The 16,947-nt window shown below is 42.3% G+C and overlaps 1 protein-coding gene and 1 long non-coding RNA gene across 2 annotated transcripts in view; one reads left to right on the forward strand and one right to left on the reverse strand.

Moving 5' to 3' along the window:
* LCAT (lecithin-cholesterol acyltransferase) overlaps window positions 1-16,947 on the forward strand; it is a 455,195-nt gene that overhangs the window by 93,326 nt on the left and 344,922 nt on the right. The window lies entirely within an intron of this gene.
* LOC144799823 (uncharacterized) overlaps window positions 1,436-16,947 on the reverse strand; it is a 463,812-nt gene continuing 448,300 nt past the window's right edge. The window contains exons 3-4 of the long non-coding RNA XR_013603881.1: window positions 6,639-6,736; window positions 1,436-1,754 (exon numbers count right to left, since the gene is read on the reverse strand). This is a non-coding gene — a long non-coding RNA (uncharacterized LOC144799823). The remainder of the gene's footprint in view (window positions 1,755-6,638; window positions 6,737-16,947) is intronic.

A 16,947-nucleotide genomic window follows, 5' to 3' on the forward strand; every position in this document is an offset into this window, starting at 1 on the left:
ATTATTTAAATTGTTATATATTATTTATTTTTATATTTAGATAATAGGTTTATTTATATATAATATATATATTTGTAATAATGTTTTAAATATTTTATAATTAAGATGAATAATTAGTTAATATTGTTAAGTAAATATATATTTGTTAAAAAAATCTTTTTACATTAACTTTATTATTTTTACATTTTAAGCTTTTTTACATTATTTTAACTATGTTTTATTTAATTGTGTTTATTATTTAATTACTTTTATATTAGTTTTAATACATGTAAAATATTCAATATTTTTGTTAACTATATTTTAACAATCGATATTTTGTACTCGATATTTTAGTACTTACCTGTTTGTAGAAAGGGATTCTACATTCTGTCCCTCGATATTTTGAAGTCAATATTTTGGGCAGTCTATATTCTGTCCCTCGATATTTAGTCACCGAACCGTTTGAGGAATCTCCACCAAACCTTGCAGACCTATTCTTTCTTTTACATTGGTGGATGATGCCATGCTTGATAGTGATTAGTGAAAGGAGTGGAAAGATAAAAGGGGAGTACAAGAAATAGTTTTGCCACCCATGCATTTTCCCATAGACCTTTGTTTTGGACCCAGTGCGAAAAAGGCATATTAAGGTATTTTGCTTAAGTTTTGTATTTTCATTGAAGTAATAGAAAATATACATAAATTCTAACAAACCAGAACGTTAACAAAAAGGAGATACACTAAAGAGACTAAGGGGCACATTAGGATGGTGTCGTACAAAGGGACCACCCGCCATAAGGGCGGGGGTCCCATGGCTGCCATTAGGATGCGCCCGCCACTGTGGCGGGCGCATCCAGTATTCCTGACATTGTGACGGGCGGTGCACTTGGCAGGAAGTCATGCTGTGCACTTCCATGCACAACATGGCAGGCACCGCGCGGTGCCTGCCATGTTGTGTATGGAAGTTCAGGGGGTACCATAGGTACCCCCCATGTGCACCCCCCACTCCCCAGGAGTCCCTGGGGGCCCGCAACGGGCCCCCTAAGCAGACTCTGCCTGCCTTTCCTTGGTGGCAATGCTGCCACGGAAAGGCATTACAAACCCCACATCATAACCCCACAAGCTCAGCTCGTCATGAGCACAGCCCCACCGTGCCTCATGACGAGCTGAGCTCGTCATGAGCACGGAAGGAGTTAATGTGAGGATGGCGGGTGGATCACCCCCGCCGGGCCGGCGGTGGCTACCGCTGGCCCGGCGGGGGCGATCCGTCCGCCATCCTAATGTGCCCCAAAGTAATGAGATGCATGCTAACATCAAGAGTACATCTAACCATATTGAGCTTATAACTGAATTCAACACAGTGTCATCTAAGGAAAAGTTGTAAGGAGAGAGTAAAAGGGGAAAGTATAGTAAAGTAAAGAGAAAGAAAGAAATGAAAAAGAGAATAGACAAAGAAGAAGAGAAGGGAAGAAAACTGTAAATTATGGAATATTATATAGAGAACTTCCAAAAAACTATACATAAACACATTACGTGATAACAATATAATCAATAAGGAAAACACAAACACTAACCTATAATCAATGCATTGAAATGGTTTGGGTAGTTATCTTGTATTGCATGCATGCAAAGTCAGATATCGAGCCAATGGTTCCAGAAGTGTTTCACGTTTTGGCGACAAATGTAAATGTAAATGATAGAGATCCAGATGGTGGTTATGAGAAACCAAGTTCCACAACTGTTGTAATGTGTGATATTGTTCGTAGATTTCCAATTACCTGGAAGCCAAGCGCAATCAACAGATCAAGAAGTTTGCAGATACGTTTATTTTGAGGCCATATATTACTTAACCAACCAAGATATAAAACAACAATGGGAAATGGAGTATGAACGTCAGTGATGTCCCTTATTCTTGTCCATAACTGCTCCCAGAACAGAGACAGCTTAGGGCACAGAAAAAAACTTATAAAGATAGGTACCCGCATTGGTATTACAGCGCCAGCAAGTATCCTTTGTGAGCAATTTGAGTTTAAATAGGTGTTCTGGTGTATGATGCAGTATATTGTAGAAATAATATAGCGTTTGAGTGAGGTTGGCAGGATGTGCAAAGGAATGAATCTTCTCCCATAATTTCTGGCAGAAAGGGAGAGGGACGGAGACAGACAGAGGGAGGGTGACAGACAGAGGGAGGGTGACAGACAGAGGGAGGGTGACAGACAGAGGGAGGGAGACAGACAGAGGGAGGGAGACAGACAGAGGGAGGAGGGAGATAGGGAGAGATAGACAGAGAGAGGGAGGAGGGAGACAGAGAGAGGGAGGAGGGAGACAGAGAGAGGGAGGATGGAAACAGAGGGAGGGAGGATGGAGACAGAGGGAGTGAGAATGTGAGAGGGAGGAGGGAGACAGAGAGATGGAGGGAGACAGACAGATGGAGGAGGGAGATGGAGGAGGGATATAGAGAGAGGGAGACAGAGGGAGGGGGAAGACAGAGGGAGGAGGAAGACAGAGGGAGGAGGGAGACAGAGAGAGGGAGACAGACAGAGGGAGACAGAGGGAGGGAGACTGAGGGAGGAAGACTGAGGGAGGAAGACTGAGGGAGGAAGACTGAGGGAGGAAGACTGAGGGAGGGAGACTGAGGGAGGGAGAGTGAGACAGAGGGAGGGAGTCAGGGGGAACAGAGGAAGGGAGGAGGGATACAGAGGGACGGAGACAGAGGGACGGAGACAGAGGGACGGAGACAGAGGGAGGGAGACAGAAGGAGACAGACAGGGGGAGGGAGACAGACAGAGGGAGGGAGGGAGACAGACAGGGAGAGAGGCAACAGAGGGAGGGGTGACAGAGGGAGGAGGGTGACAGAGGGAGCAGGGCGACAGAGGGAGGAGGGAGACAGAGCGAGGGAGACAGAGGGAGACAGAGGAAGGAGGGAGACAGGGAGGAGGGAGACAGGGAGGAGGGAGACAGAGGGAGGAGGGAGAAAGAGGGAGGAGGGAGACAGAGAGAGGAAGACAGAGGGAGGCAGAGGAAGGGAGAAGGAGACAGAGGGAGGGAGTCAGGGGGAGACAGAGGAAGGGAGGAGGGAGACAGACAGCGGGAGGGAGGCAGAGGGAGGGAGACAGAGGGAGGGAGACAGAGGGAGACAGAAGAAGACCGACAGAGGGAGGGAGGGAGACAGACAGAGGGAGGGAGACAGACAGAGGGAGGAGGGCGACAGAGGAGGGGAGACGGACAGAGGGAGGAGGGCGACAGAGGGAGGAGGGTGACAGAAAGTGGGAGACAGAGGGAGGGAGACAGATAGAGGGAGTCAGAGGGAGGGAGACAGAGGGAGGGAGTCGGGGGGAGACAGAGGGAGGGAGTCATGGGGAGACAGAGGAAGGGAGAGGAACACAGAGGGAGGGAGTCAGGGGGAGACAGAGGGAGGGAGGAAGGAAACAGAGGGAGGGAGGAGGGAGACAGAGGGAGGGAGACAGAGGGAGGGAGACAGAGGGAGGGAGACAGAGGGAGGGAGACAGAGGGAGACAGTCAGAGGGAGGAAGACAGTCGGAGGGAGACAGACAGAGGGAGGAAGGGGACAGAGGGCGGGAGACAGAGAGAGGGAGGAGGGTTATAGAGGTTGGGAGACAGAGGGAGGGAGAGGGAGACAGACAGAGGGAGGTAGACAGAGGGAGACAGAAAGAGACAGACAGAGGGAGACAGAAGGAGACAGACAGAGGGAGGGAGACAGAAAGAGACAGACAGAGGGAGGGAGGGAGACAGATAGAGGGAAGAAGGTGACAGAAGGAGGGAGACAGAGAGAGGGAGGAGGGCGAAAGAGGGCAAGAAGGTTTCCCATTCCATGTAAATTAAGATAAGAGTTTATTGCTAGCTATAAAGTATTTACCTGGATTTTAATAGGCATCATCACAAGATAGAAATTAATAATTGGAAGTACCATCATTTTGATAGTGTCAAGGCAGTTCCACCATTCCAAAAATAGAGGAGACCGATCTTACGTTAGTTTCGTGATTTTTGCACTAACAACATCCATATTAGATTGAAGTCGGTCTCTGAGATTTTTACGACACAGAATTCCTAGGCATTTGATCTTATCAAGGTTTAAAGAGAGACCCATCCCAGCAAAAGGTATTTTAAAACAAAACTTATTCAAAGGCATCACTTCTGACTTTTCTATGTTAAGTTTATAACCAGACATCTCAGAGTATGCACTAAGCACTTCAAAGAAGTGAGGGAGAGATTTTTCTGGTTTGGAGATATAGAGGAGGATGTCTGTGTAAGCCATAAATTTGATGTAAACATTATTTAAATGAAAACCAGAAATCTGTTTCAGCCTATATAAAAAAGGCTCAAGTGAGTTTGTACACCGTTCACCAGGACAGAAGAGCATAAGGAGGAATATAGTAAAGAAATGAATTGAAGCAATTGAGGCCAAACCTCAGCTAGTGAAGGGCATAAATTAGCAATTGCCAGTCCACCCGATCAAATGCCTTTTCAACATACAAAGCTACTGTCAGTAGGTAGTTATAAGTTGAGCTGTTTTACTGAGAATATTTAAAAAGACCTGCGAGTTATCCACAATGTTCCTATTGTTAACAAAACCAGACTGCTTGACATCTACTAGATCAGTCATAAAGTCATTAAGGCGGTGGGTCAGTGCTTTAGCTAAACATATACAGTGTGTATTTATCAGTGATATGGGACTATAACTCTTTCATTGGGAGGGGTCGCCCTCTTTTTTGGGGATAATACAGATCATTTCTTCTGTAAAAGATAGGGAAGATGTGTTTAATGGGAGAAAATGAGCAATTAATTTAAATAATTTAGAGAAAAGTAATTTAGAAATCTGAAGGTAAAAATAAACCCTGAACCCGTCTGGTCCAGGTGCTTTACCTACTGGAAGTTGTTTGACTGCTGAAAACAATTATTCCACTAATGATGGGTTCCCAAGAGAAGCCAGATCGATTGGTGAGGACTTGCGTATTGAAGAATGAGAAAAAAAGGAGAAGAGAGAATCCTTCGAAGGAGCGATTGAGGGGTATATGAGGTTAGATTATAATCAACAAAACATCGAGCAATGCCAGAACCTACAGCCAAATTGATTGGTGATAGATCCTATGGAGGATTTTTCTCTCCTACATTTTAGGTAATTAGCTAACACAGATTCAGTTTTATTTCTTCCACCATAATATCTAGCATTGATTTTAAGGAGAGTAGCACATGCCTTTTCCGTACTTGATTTATTGAATTGAATCTTAGCTGCCACCCACAAGTCAAGGTCAGTTTTGTTATTCATTGACATAAAGTATTTGTGTTCTAATCTCCTAATTCTACTGAGAATAGAAGCCGATTCCTTCTCCATAGCTTTTTGTTTGTTAGAAACGTAATCAGTGATGAAACCTCTGAATGTAGTTTTAAATACGTCCCACACTAAGTGAAAAGAGGTCTCGCCTATATCATTCATCTCAAAATATTCATGAGCAAATGCTGCATTTGAAATGATAAAAGCTTTTTTGTAGAATAGGTGGTTATTAAATCTCCAGCGGGATCTAGGCAGAGGGTCACAAAGAAAGTCTTAATCCATGCTTACATGGCATGGTCCGAAATTAAAATTGAGTCTTTCTTTGTATGAGCTAGGTGTTCGGTGAGGTTTGGGCTAAGGAAGACATAGTCTATTCTACTCTGTGAATTATGAGGGGCAGAATAGAAGGGAAATACTTGGAGGGATGGGTCTGCCATTCTCCTTGAATCCAAAAATGCATTTGTGTATGACAGCATGCTTAAATGCTTTGTGGGCTTCATGAGGGAGAAATCTCATAGATGAATAACAGTCTAGAAGGGGTCGATAATTTGATTACAATCGCCCCCAAGATAAGGTTTTCAGTAAAGTTTTGAGTGAACTTTTGAGAAATATTCTTCGGGATGACTAGAGTTGTAAACATTAAGAATCGTAAAGTGGATAACATTGATTGTAAGGTGCACCAAAAGCCATCTACCCTCTTCTTAATTTTCCTGGGAAGTAAAATAAATATTTAGGCTTTTAAGACATAGAATGGTTACCTCGTTTGTATCACCCACCCATTGTCTTTTAAACTTGTTAATATCTGCTTCAGTAAGGTGAGTGTCTTGAAGTATTAGGAAATGACAATGTATTCTAAATAAGTGTGATAGAACATGTTGCCATTTAATGGAGCTTTTCAAACCTTTAACATTCCAAGTTGTTATTCTAAGCAGCATACGAGAAGAGCTCATATTTGAATATCAAGGGGATATGTAAATATAATAAAATTGTACGAAGGAAGTTTCAATTGTGAAATCAAAGAAAGAAAGAAAAAGAGGACAGAATGAGAGGATACGAGAAAAAAAAAGATGAAAAGGGGGTGAGAAAAATGAAGAAAATACAGGAAGAAAAAACCTTAGTTGCAATAATAACCTTACATGAAAATACATAAGTACATCGCAAGGGATGAGGATGGTACGAAGCTCCTAAAGAAGATGGGACCAGACTCAACTCTAGTGAACAGGAAAGGAAACACAGTGAACATTAAAAGAAAATATATCAGGAATAACCATTGGAGAGAGGAACAGAGGCATGTGAGGGTTGTATAAAGCTAAACAATTTTTAGGATGGTAAAATACAAGAGGATAAAAAAACATGACAATAAACTTACCATGGACTACGAGAGGTGGGATGCAGTGGGCACAGCACGCACCATAAAGGGGTGGTATGCACTAAGACAGGAAACAAATGCCGTAGAATACATTGGGGCTAAAAAAAACAATGAGATATAAGTGGGTTATACGAAGTAAATAATCCAGGAATGAACAATACCTAAATAAAAAAGAACATTTTGTAAAAAAAGAAGTAAAACCGACAAGGCAGATATAACAATCAAGTCTTTCCTGCGGTGCCAACTTCCATATCTTCAAGGTGAAGTTGTTGAAGAATGTCCTGCAGTTTAGCTGAATCCTCAAAAGCATAAGAGTTCTCTTTATAAATGATTTTGAAAAAACAAGGATGAACAAGGAATATAGCATGTTACATCGCATGCTATCACAACCACGACTTGCTATAGTGGGGTGTGCTGGACTTAGGAACAGTATTATTTACTATTCCTACTCCAGTTTGCGCAACAGTAGGGAAGGTGTTGGATTTTATATCCAATACCTTAGCGCCCCCTACAGCAAGTCGTTCTAAAGACTTACGATGTAAAGGTATTGCGTACTAACAACGCAGTCGTTGTAACGACCGCGTTGTAATGGTACATCATTTTAAAAGTAGCATTGTAAACGCTGTTTCCCTGAAAAAGGCCATATCTGATGTTCATGGATTTTAGTAGTTGACCGATTTCAAGAAAAAGTTTTCTTCTTGTAGCCGTTGCATTGGAAACATCATGCGAGAAATGGATCTTGTGACCAGACCATTGGAAAGGAACCTCTTGTTTGGCTGCAGTTAGGATATGTATTAAATTGTTGTGCTACAAAAAAAGCATAGTGATGCCTCTAGCAGTGGCAGCAATGCAAACAAAAAGTTGTGAGGCGGGGGAGGGAGCACAAGGGGAACATGGGAAGAGGAGTGCAGGGTGTTAATAATAAAAAAAATAAGATTTACCTGAAGCTACCAGCCTCCTCGTGCTTCAGTGTTCTTCTGCTTCCTGGTCCCAGCAGACACTGGGACACCACCAGAGACTCCCTGTGAAATCCTTGTGCTGCTCTCATGCTATTATTACCAAGCATGAGAGCTTCACATGGATTGGCGTGTGTGGGCTGGTTTAACACAGGAGTGTCTGCTGTTTCTCCAAACTGGCTGTGCAATACAGCTGGGTTTGAGAAACCTAACTGTGCATGTCTGTTTGGCCAGCCAAACAGACATGTGCACTTAGAAGTGCACATACCACCTCATTCCACCTCCCTCCCATGGCACAGCCCGCCACTTCCTACACATGCTGGCTCAGCCAGCAGCTGATAAATAAAACAATAATGACATCTTTTTTAATTTTTCAGCTGCTGGCTCTGAGCCAGTGCGGTGACTCTCCTCTGTGGTAATAGGCAGTGAACAACACTGAAAACCTAATGCCTGCACATATTTAAGGCCCTATCTTAGAACTCAGCAAAACGCAGATCACGGGAACACATCAACACTGTGATAAAAATGACATGGCTGCCTTTTACCTTTGATAAACACAGGCTTTAGCCAATCACATACTAACTTCTCATCTGTATTTACCGTGGTGTACCACAGCACAATATATAGCTACTGTTTTTAAAACATATTACTTTAACACTACTCATTCATACTACCAAGAATTACTGTTTAATGTATATTCCTGCCACAACACATCTACATTAGTTCACTCAATTTTACGCTACATCTGTTTCAATTAACATACTCCGGTCTACACCACTATACTCTATGCCACTCCACTCTATGTTATTACCCTATATGCCACTCCAATCTATGTCACTCCACTGCACGCCACTGGACTCTACGATACTCCACTGTACTCCACTCAACTCTACACCACTCTACGCTATTATACTTTATGCCACTCCATTCTATGACACTCAGTCTATGCCCCTCCATTGTACATCCTTCCACTGTATGCTATCAATCAATCAATCAGGCGTTCATTGAGCGCGACTACTCACCCGTAAGGGTATCAAGGCGCTAGGGGAGGGGGGTGCAGGTTCCAGTCCATAAAGGAGGGGGCCTGTCAAATAGCCAGGTTTTGAGGTTTCTTGTGAAGATGGGGAGCGATGTTGTCTGTCTGAGGTGGAGTGGAAGGGCGTTCTAGGCTCTGGCCGCGAGGAAGGAGAAGGAGCGGCCACCCGATCTTGTCTTCCTGGTGCGGGGACCACGGCGTAGGAGAGCTGGGCTGATCGTAGGGTCCTTTGGGGTGCGTGGAATTTGAGTCGGCTGTTCAGGTATGCTGGTCCGGTGTCGTGGAGGGCCTTGTGAGCGTGGGTGAATATCTTGAACGTGAGTCTAGCCTCGACGGGGAGCCAGTGGAGCGTGCGCAGGTGCTGGGAGATGTGGCAGTGTTTTGGCAGGACCAGTCTTGCGGCGGCCTTCTGGATGGTCTGTAGCTTGCGGGTGAGGTTTTTGTTTATTCTGGCGTAGAGTGCGTTGCCGTAGTCGAGTTTGCTGGTGACCAGGGCGTGAATGACGGTCTTTCTGTGTTCGAGGGGGTTCCATTTGAAGGTCTTACGTAGGAAGTGAAGGGTGTGAAAGTAGGAAGACGAGACAAAGTTGATCTGGCTGTCCATTTTGAGCTCGGTGTCCAGGATGATTCCCAGGTTGCGTGCGTGGTCCATGGGGGTTAGCGGGCTTCCAAGGCCGGGGGCTACCAGGTGTCACTCCATGCATCGGGTTTTGGGCCTGTGAGGAGTACTTCTGTTTTGTTGCTGTTTAGTTGTAGGCAGCTGTTTTTCATCCATTTGGCAATGGCTTCCATGCCTTCTTGAAAGTTGTGTCTGGCGGTGTTGGATTTGTTGGACAAGGAGAGGATGAGTTGGCCGTCGTCTGCGTATGACACAATGTTGAGTCCGTAGATTCTGACGATGGGAGCGAGTGAAACCATGTAGACGTTGAAGAGCGCCGGGCTGAGGGAGGACCCTGGGGGACTCCCAGGTGATAGGTGTAGGGTCTGAGAGGAAAGGGGGGAGTTTGACCTACTGCGTTCTGCCGGAGAGGAAGGAGTGGATCCAGTCGGGGGCCTTGTCCCAGATTCCTGCGTCGCGGAGTCTGCATATTAGGGTGCAGTGAGAGACTGTGTCGAAGTCCGCTGAGAGGTCGAGGAGGATGAGGGTTACTGTTTCTTCTTTTTCCAGTAGGGTGCAGATGTCATCTGTTGCGGCGAGGATGGCGGTTTCTGTACTGTGTTTTTTTCTGATGCCAGTTTGGGAGGAGTCCAGGATGTTGTGCTCTTCGATGAATGTGGCGAGTTGGCTGTTGATGGCTTTCTCTAAGACTTTCGATGGGAATAGGAGCAGTGAGATGAGGTCGGTGGGGTCTACTCCACTGTACGCTATGTCACTGTATGCAACTCCACTCTTCGCTATTGTACTTAATGCCACTCTACTGTACATCGCTTCACTGTACACCACTGCACCACATGCTATTCCACCGTATGCTTCTCCAGTGTATGACACTGCAACAAACCAGTGTACGCTATTGCACTGTACAACAGTACATTCCATGCCTCTCGACCCTACGCCACTACACTGTATGAGACTAAACTCAATGTTATTTCACTCTACACCACTCCAGTGTAGTCTACTCCATTATATGCCACTCCACTCTACATACCTCCTCTCTGCATCACTACATCCTACGCGATTACACTGTATGCCAGCACACTCCAAAACCTCCACTCTAAGCCACTCCACAGTATACTATTACACTATACACCACTACAGTCTACTACATTACATTCAGGGCTGGACTGGCTGTAGCAGTCATGGGGCGTTTCCCCGGTGGGCCGCCAGGAGGGGGGCGGGGCAGTTTTGTTACCGGGGGCCAGTTTTGCAGCACGGCTGCAATTCCAGCCCCTGTAACAAAATCAGCTGCAGTTTTTTCCACACCTCTCCCCTACGTGCATGGCCTGTCCGACTCAATTGCCAGGGCCGGTTTGCATTCCCAGTCTGGTCCTGATTGCACTCTACCCCACTCAACTCCACAATACTCCACTCTACCATAATCCAATCTACAACACTCCACTCTATGCCATTCCACTTTAGCCACTCCAGTCTACCCTATTCCACTGTACGTCACTACACTGTACCTCACTTCACTGTACACCACTGACTTGCACGCTACTCCACTGTATGCCACTTCACTCTATGCTATTCCACTCTACGCCACTCCACTGCACCCTACACCACTCTACTCTACGCTATTCAACTTTCGCCACTATACTGTACTTCACTCCACTGTACGCCCCTCCACTCTGCACCACTCCACTATACTCCACTCTACTCTACACTATTATGCTGTACAGCAGTCCACTCTACACCACTCCACTGTATGCCACTCCACTGTATGCCCCTCCACTGTATGACACTTCAGTCTGTGCCACTCCACTGTATGCCACTCCACTGTATAAAATGCACTTTATACTATTCCGCAGTTCACAACTCAACTGTACAGCACTACACTTAACAAACTCCACTGCATGCCACTGCCCTGTACACCACTATACTGTACGCCAATCCACTCTACACTATTCCACTGTATGGCACTACACTCTATGCTATTTCACTCTATGCAACTTCCCTGTAATCCTCTCCACTGTACGCTTCTGTAATATAGGTATTCTACCGTGAATGACCCCACTGCACACCACTGCAATCTATGCCACACTAGTCTACCCCACTTCATGCCACTCCATGCCAGTCTACGCTACTTTATTCTGTCTTTCCAGTCTACGACAAACTACACTACTCCTCTTCACCCCATTCCACTGTACGCAACTCCACTCTCTCCACTACAGTCTACTTTATTCCACTCTACATCACTCCTTGTACACCACTCCATTACATGTTATTCCACTCTACGCATGTACACTCTGTGACACTCAACTGTACGGCACTCCATTATACACTATTCCACATGATGCAGCTGTACTGTATGACACTCCATTCTATGCCTTTTTACTGTATGCCACTACACTGTAACTCACTTCACTGGATGCCACTCTACTCCACAGTACTACAGTCATTTCCACTACACCCTATGCTATTCTACTGTATACTGCTCCACTCTACGCCACTACACTCTTTGCCACTCCACTGTACACCACTCCACTGTACAACACTCCACTGTACCATATTCCACTGTACACATTCCACTGTACTCCACTACAATATACTCTACAACAGTACACTTTATAACACTCCCCTCCACTCTACTGTACCACACTCTACTTAATATTATGTAAATAGCAAGGGCACCCTGCTAATGGGTCTGAGTTCCTCTAGGTAGGGTTACCTCTAAGTGCAAATACCTAGGGCAACTCAAATATATTCTAAGACTGAGGGGTACATGCATAAATGTAAGCAAATGAGATTCCATAATTGCAATTACTAAGGAATCGCAATTGTGGAATTGTAATTGCCTATGTATGTAGGTTTCGCTAAAATATTAGCGATTCCTACATATTCCTTAATTGTGAATTGCAAATTGCGATTCACAATAAGGAATAGCTTGCCATTAATTCCTATAGGCCTAGAGGCCCATAGGAATGAATTTGAATTACATGTGCAATTTGCGAGTACCAAATAGGTACTTGCAAATTGCGCATGCTCTTTCAAGGGTGCAAGAGGGCCAAAAGGCCACCCTGATGCATCCTTGAAATTCGCATCTGAGCACATGTTGCGCACAACACATGCCCCAAGAGCATGTGTGTGCGCAACATGGCACTTTGAAAAATGCACCTTTGTGCATTTTTCAAAGTTTTCGCAAATTACTATCAACTTGAAATTTATGGTAATTTGCGATTCCAAATTGCAAAATCGCAAGTTTGAAGTGCATCATGCATTATATTTAGGGAATCGCAATGTGCGATTCCCTAAATGCATACACAATTTAGGTAATCGCAAAATTTGTGATTACTTAAATTGTGAAATTGCATTTGGGTTGATGCATCCCAAATGCAAAAATACTAGTCGCAAAGGGTCAGATTCTGCGAATCTGCCCTTTTGCAACCGGTATTTTCAATGATGCATGTGTCCCAATGTAACATAACTAGACATGTAGGGACAAAAACACCATATTATAAACAAGTACAAATGTTAATTTATTAAGCAGTTACAATACATGTTGATAATAACAAAACTTTACGTACATACTTCAATCATAAAGGCATTCACTCTGAAATCATTCTATACAATGAAGTCAAAAATACATGGTCATATCAATGACATGAACAGAAAAGTTCTGATCAACTGATAATATTTTGTATACTCTCATGTATAATACGTGTTTCATCCAGAAAGCTGATTTATCTACATAAAATATGATGCAATCAGGTAGCAGTCAGTGGCTGTAAACCAAATTCCTGCTCTATGCGCGTTTCGGCACGGGAGTGCCTTTGTCAGAAGATGCCACATATAACACTTTTGTGGTACCTGTAGATATAAAATATATATATGTAGTATCTACAGAAATTCTTCAATAAATAACATACAAGATTTTGTTGCTTTGAGTCTGTGGTGTAACCAGTGTTCAAAAAACCAGAATGCATTATGGTGATGTTCCTCATTATATATTCCTCCCATTTCTGCTCCAGAAATAAAAGAACAGGACTGATGGAGCGAAGAATCCTGTGGCACATGTTTATTCAAACAGCACAGTTTGCTGAATATAGTTTGCTGAGTAACGTGTTTCAGCCATAACACTGGCCTTTTTCAAACTTAGTGGGTGCCATTTTCAACGCTTCTTTTATGCAAAAGCAAAGCATATGATGTATAAACATAAAAGAAATATAACATTGTCACTTCCCTACACATGAAATACATTAACCAAATGGCTAAATAAATCAATTTTTGATGTTATTACAAGCATGCCACCCAACATAAATAATGCATCCCATGGCTTGTACGTCAACATTTTCCACAAGCAGGACCTCTGGTAAAATACCACGGTGGTGCATTCAAATCAATGAAACATGCAGTCTATTTTCCACATAGAGTGTTATATGGACTCATATATTCTGTCATTTAGAAATTCTGAGAATATAAAAAATGTCATCTAATATACTATATATATATATATATATATATATATATATATATATATATATATATATATATATATATATATATATATATATATACACACACACATACATTACCTACTGGCGGTCACCAGTAGGTAGTTATAGTTAGGACCTATTTTCCATAGGAAATCCGCAACATTCTATTCCCAATAACTTTGGCGCCGATTGACGAATCTTCGCGACATTTTCAAAACCTATGGCCAGCTCCGGTCGGCTCCTATCCTGAAAGTTTCACAGTGATTCATCAAGCTGGGGCCGAGAAAAAAGGGGGGGTCCCAAAATGTGTTTTCCCCATGCAATTTCCTATAGGAACCTTTAATCGCAGCTACAGCCCGAACTGCTTAATGGAATTACACCAAAGTTGGCAAAAAGGTAGCCCTTGGTTCAGAGTCGTGCCTTTTTGTTAAATGGTGTAAATCCGTTCAGTAGTTGCTGAGAAACCATTGAAATTCCTCCCTTATAGTTAGTTCTGCTAACTATAACTCGCACGCCCGCAATCCACTGCTGATGATGTCACATATTACATCATTCATGACATGGTCAGTGACATTACTGATGCATCTCAAATGACATCACTGATGACATCACTGATGACATCATCCACGTAACAATCAGATACACCTCATCATAAACTAGTATAACCTTTCATCACTCACTATAAAATATAGAGTACCATTCTTAAACAATTGACACACCAATACAAGTTTCTAAAAACCCACTCAGTGATTTGTAGATCTACACGCACATCTAAACACTTACCTATAGATTCACTCATACATGCTGACAAAGATCAATAGAACACTATTAAGTATACTTATACACCTATATCGCCATTACACACCAGCACACATCCTATTCACTTATGCAGTCATCCTACTCACTTATGAAAATAATTGATTATACTTATATTTACTCAGCTACATACTTATACAAACATCACTTTATTTATTCATATAGATAGTAACTCATATTTAGTAAGTTATAAAATCACTATTACGAGTATACAGTTTTCCATACAGTCACTCAGACAATCACTGACTCTTATGTATACCTATTTATATACAACTACTGTCACATACACTGCCTTTTATATTTCTACTTTGTTCGGGCATGCATCATTAAGAAATATATTTACTCATCAACACACCCATAAAGAGATTCACTCAACCAAACAACTGTTTCCACATGCAGTCTTAACCTCATATACCTACTAAATCAACTATTTACACATCTTTGGACAGTCACACACCTCCCACCAAACCACACACACATTCACTCTCCCATACAAATACTCACTAAACTAATTAAAAACTAATATAGAGTTTCACATAGGTAGTAACCAACTTATGCAGTAGTTTACACAACAAGAGACAGAGTGATACAGATATTCACACAGTATAATCAATATCCCATATATTTAGTGGGACACTTTAAATTAGTCACTTAGACAGTCAATCACAGTGCTACTAAATCCTCCATCCAGACTCTTATACATCCACTCAGTTCTCAATGCAGATTCCTATATATATATATAATACTTATTTAAATATCGAACCAAACCACATTCACTGGGTGATGTCATCAGTGATGTCATTTGAGATGTCATCAGTGATGTCACTGACCATGTCATGAATGATGTAATATTTGACATCATCAGCAGTGGATTGTGGGCGCGCAAGTTATAGTTAGCAGAACTAACTATAACGGAGGAATTTCAATGGTTTTATAAGAGTGAAATGTCCAGCTAACTATAACAACCCTGAAACCTATGTTTTTTCCCAGTGAATTTCTAAGGTTTTTTAAATGCTAATTCCTAACTATAACATGTCTAAAACCTATGGTTTTTTCAGTGAATATACATATATATATATATATATCTATATATATATCCAAAAAAGATAAACGATATCTTGTACGCTCTCAGGAACCACACAAACAATCCAATAGTATTAAATCTTCGGTTTATTCACACAACGCGTTTCGGCGACTTGCCTTGATCACGTGTGATGAGTTTGTGTGAGTGAATGTGCTGTTTTGAATAAAGTTACACATACATAGAAATCAACATAGGACATACAAGAACATATCTTCGTGTGTCGGCCATCTTGTAACGTTTCTATTCATTCAAACGTGTGTTTTACGTTCATTGACCAAGTGTTCAAAATGCCAGCATAAATTATTGTGGCCACAAATATATTACGGATAATGCTAATACATAGTCCACTTCTTATACCACAATAAATATAGGAAATAAGGTCTATACAACTTCACAGCGCATTGTATTCAAATCATATTTACAAAAAGTAAATGAACTGCACTATTGACAAAATGCCATATGTCATTGTTCGATCAACGATACTAAGTACTGTGTGCCTTGTACAATAAATGATCTACAAGACCTGTACTGTGTTAGAATATCAGCCATAAACAACATGTTCAGAACATGAGCGTTATATACCACAAAAGAGTCATATTTTTTCTCCTTGATTTCATGCAAAAGGATTATTGACCAGTGTCAGAAAGTACTGTAAACTCATCTTCTAGTTCCATATATGCTCACAGCATTAGTAAAAGGACGCTAGGAGTGTGTATTAGACACCCCTTTCCCGGTCCTGATCTTGTGTTTAGACCCATCATGATATGGCCCCCTGGAAAAACTTTAATAAAGTTATAGACTTGCCGACAATCTTGTATGTCTACTATTCAATTCGTGTAACTTCCTTTGTGCTTAAAGTGAAATATACAAAAAATATAGCTGACCGTGACCCTATGTGTCTACGAATGGATGAACAGGATGGGGGGCCCGTGATGGTGAATCAATTCATGCTGGGAAACCCTGCCTGTTCTCCTGTAAAAGAAAAATACACAAAAGACCAAATTACAATTCGATAAAATATTGTTCTAGCACAGATTTTAACATGTTCATAAAGGCTATTCATAAAGGCATGATTAACCAATTACTCAATCTAAGGCATACATTGTGTTACACTGCGGATGTCATTGCTTCATACCTAAAGTAAGAGGTTAACACGGAAAAAACTCGGTAAGGAACTAGGGCTTAAACTACGTGTTGTCTTCATGTGCCCTCCTTAAGATGTATTGCTAATTCCTCATCCCAATTGAGACCACCCGGATATTTACTTTGAAAATGAATTATATGTTTAGATTCATGCTGTCTGAGGGATAGCAATCTGTCTCCTCC

This window comes from Lissotriton helveticus, chromosome 12 (assembly GCF_964261635.1).
Source record: "Lissotriton helveticus chromosome 12, aLisHel1.1, whole genome shotgun sequence".
NCBI lineage: Eukaryota > Metazoa > Chordata > Amphibia > Caudata > Salamandridae > Lissotriton > Lissotriton helveticus.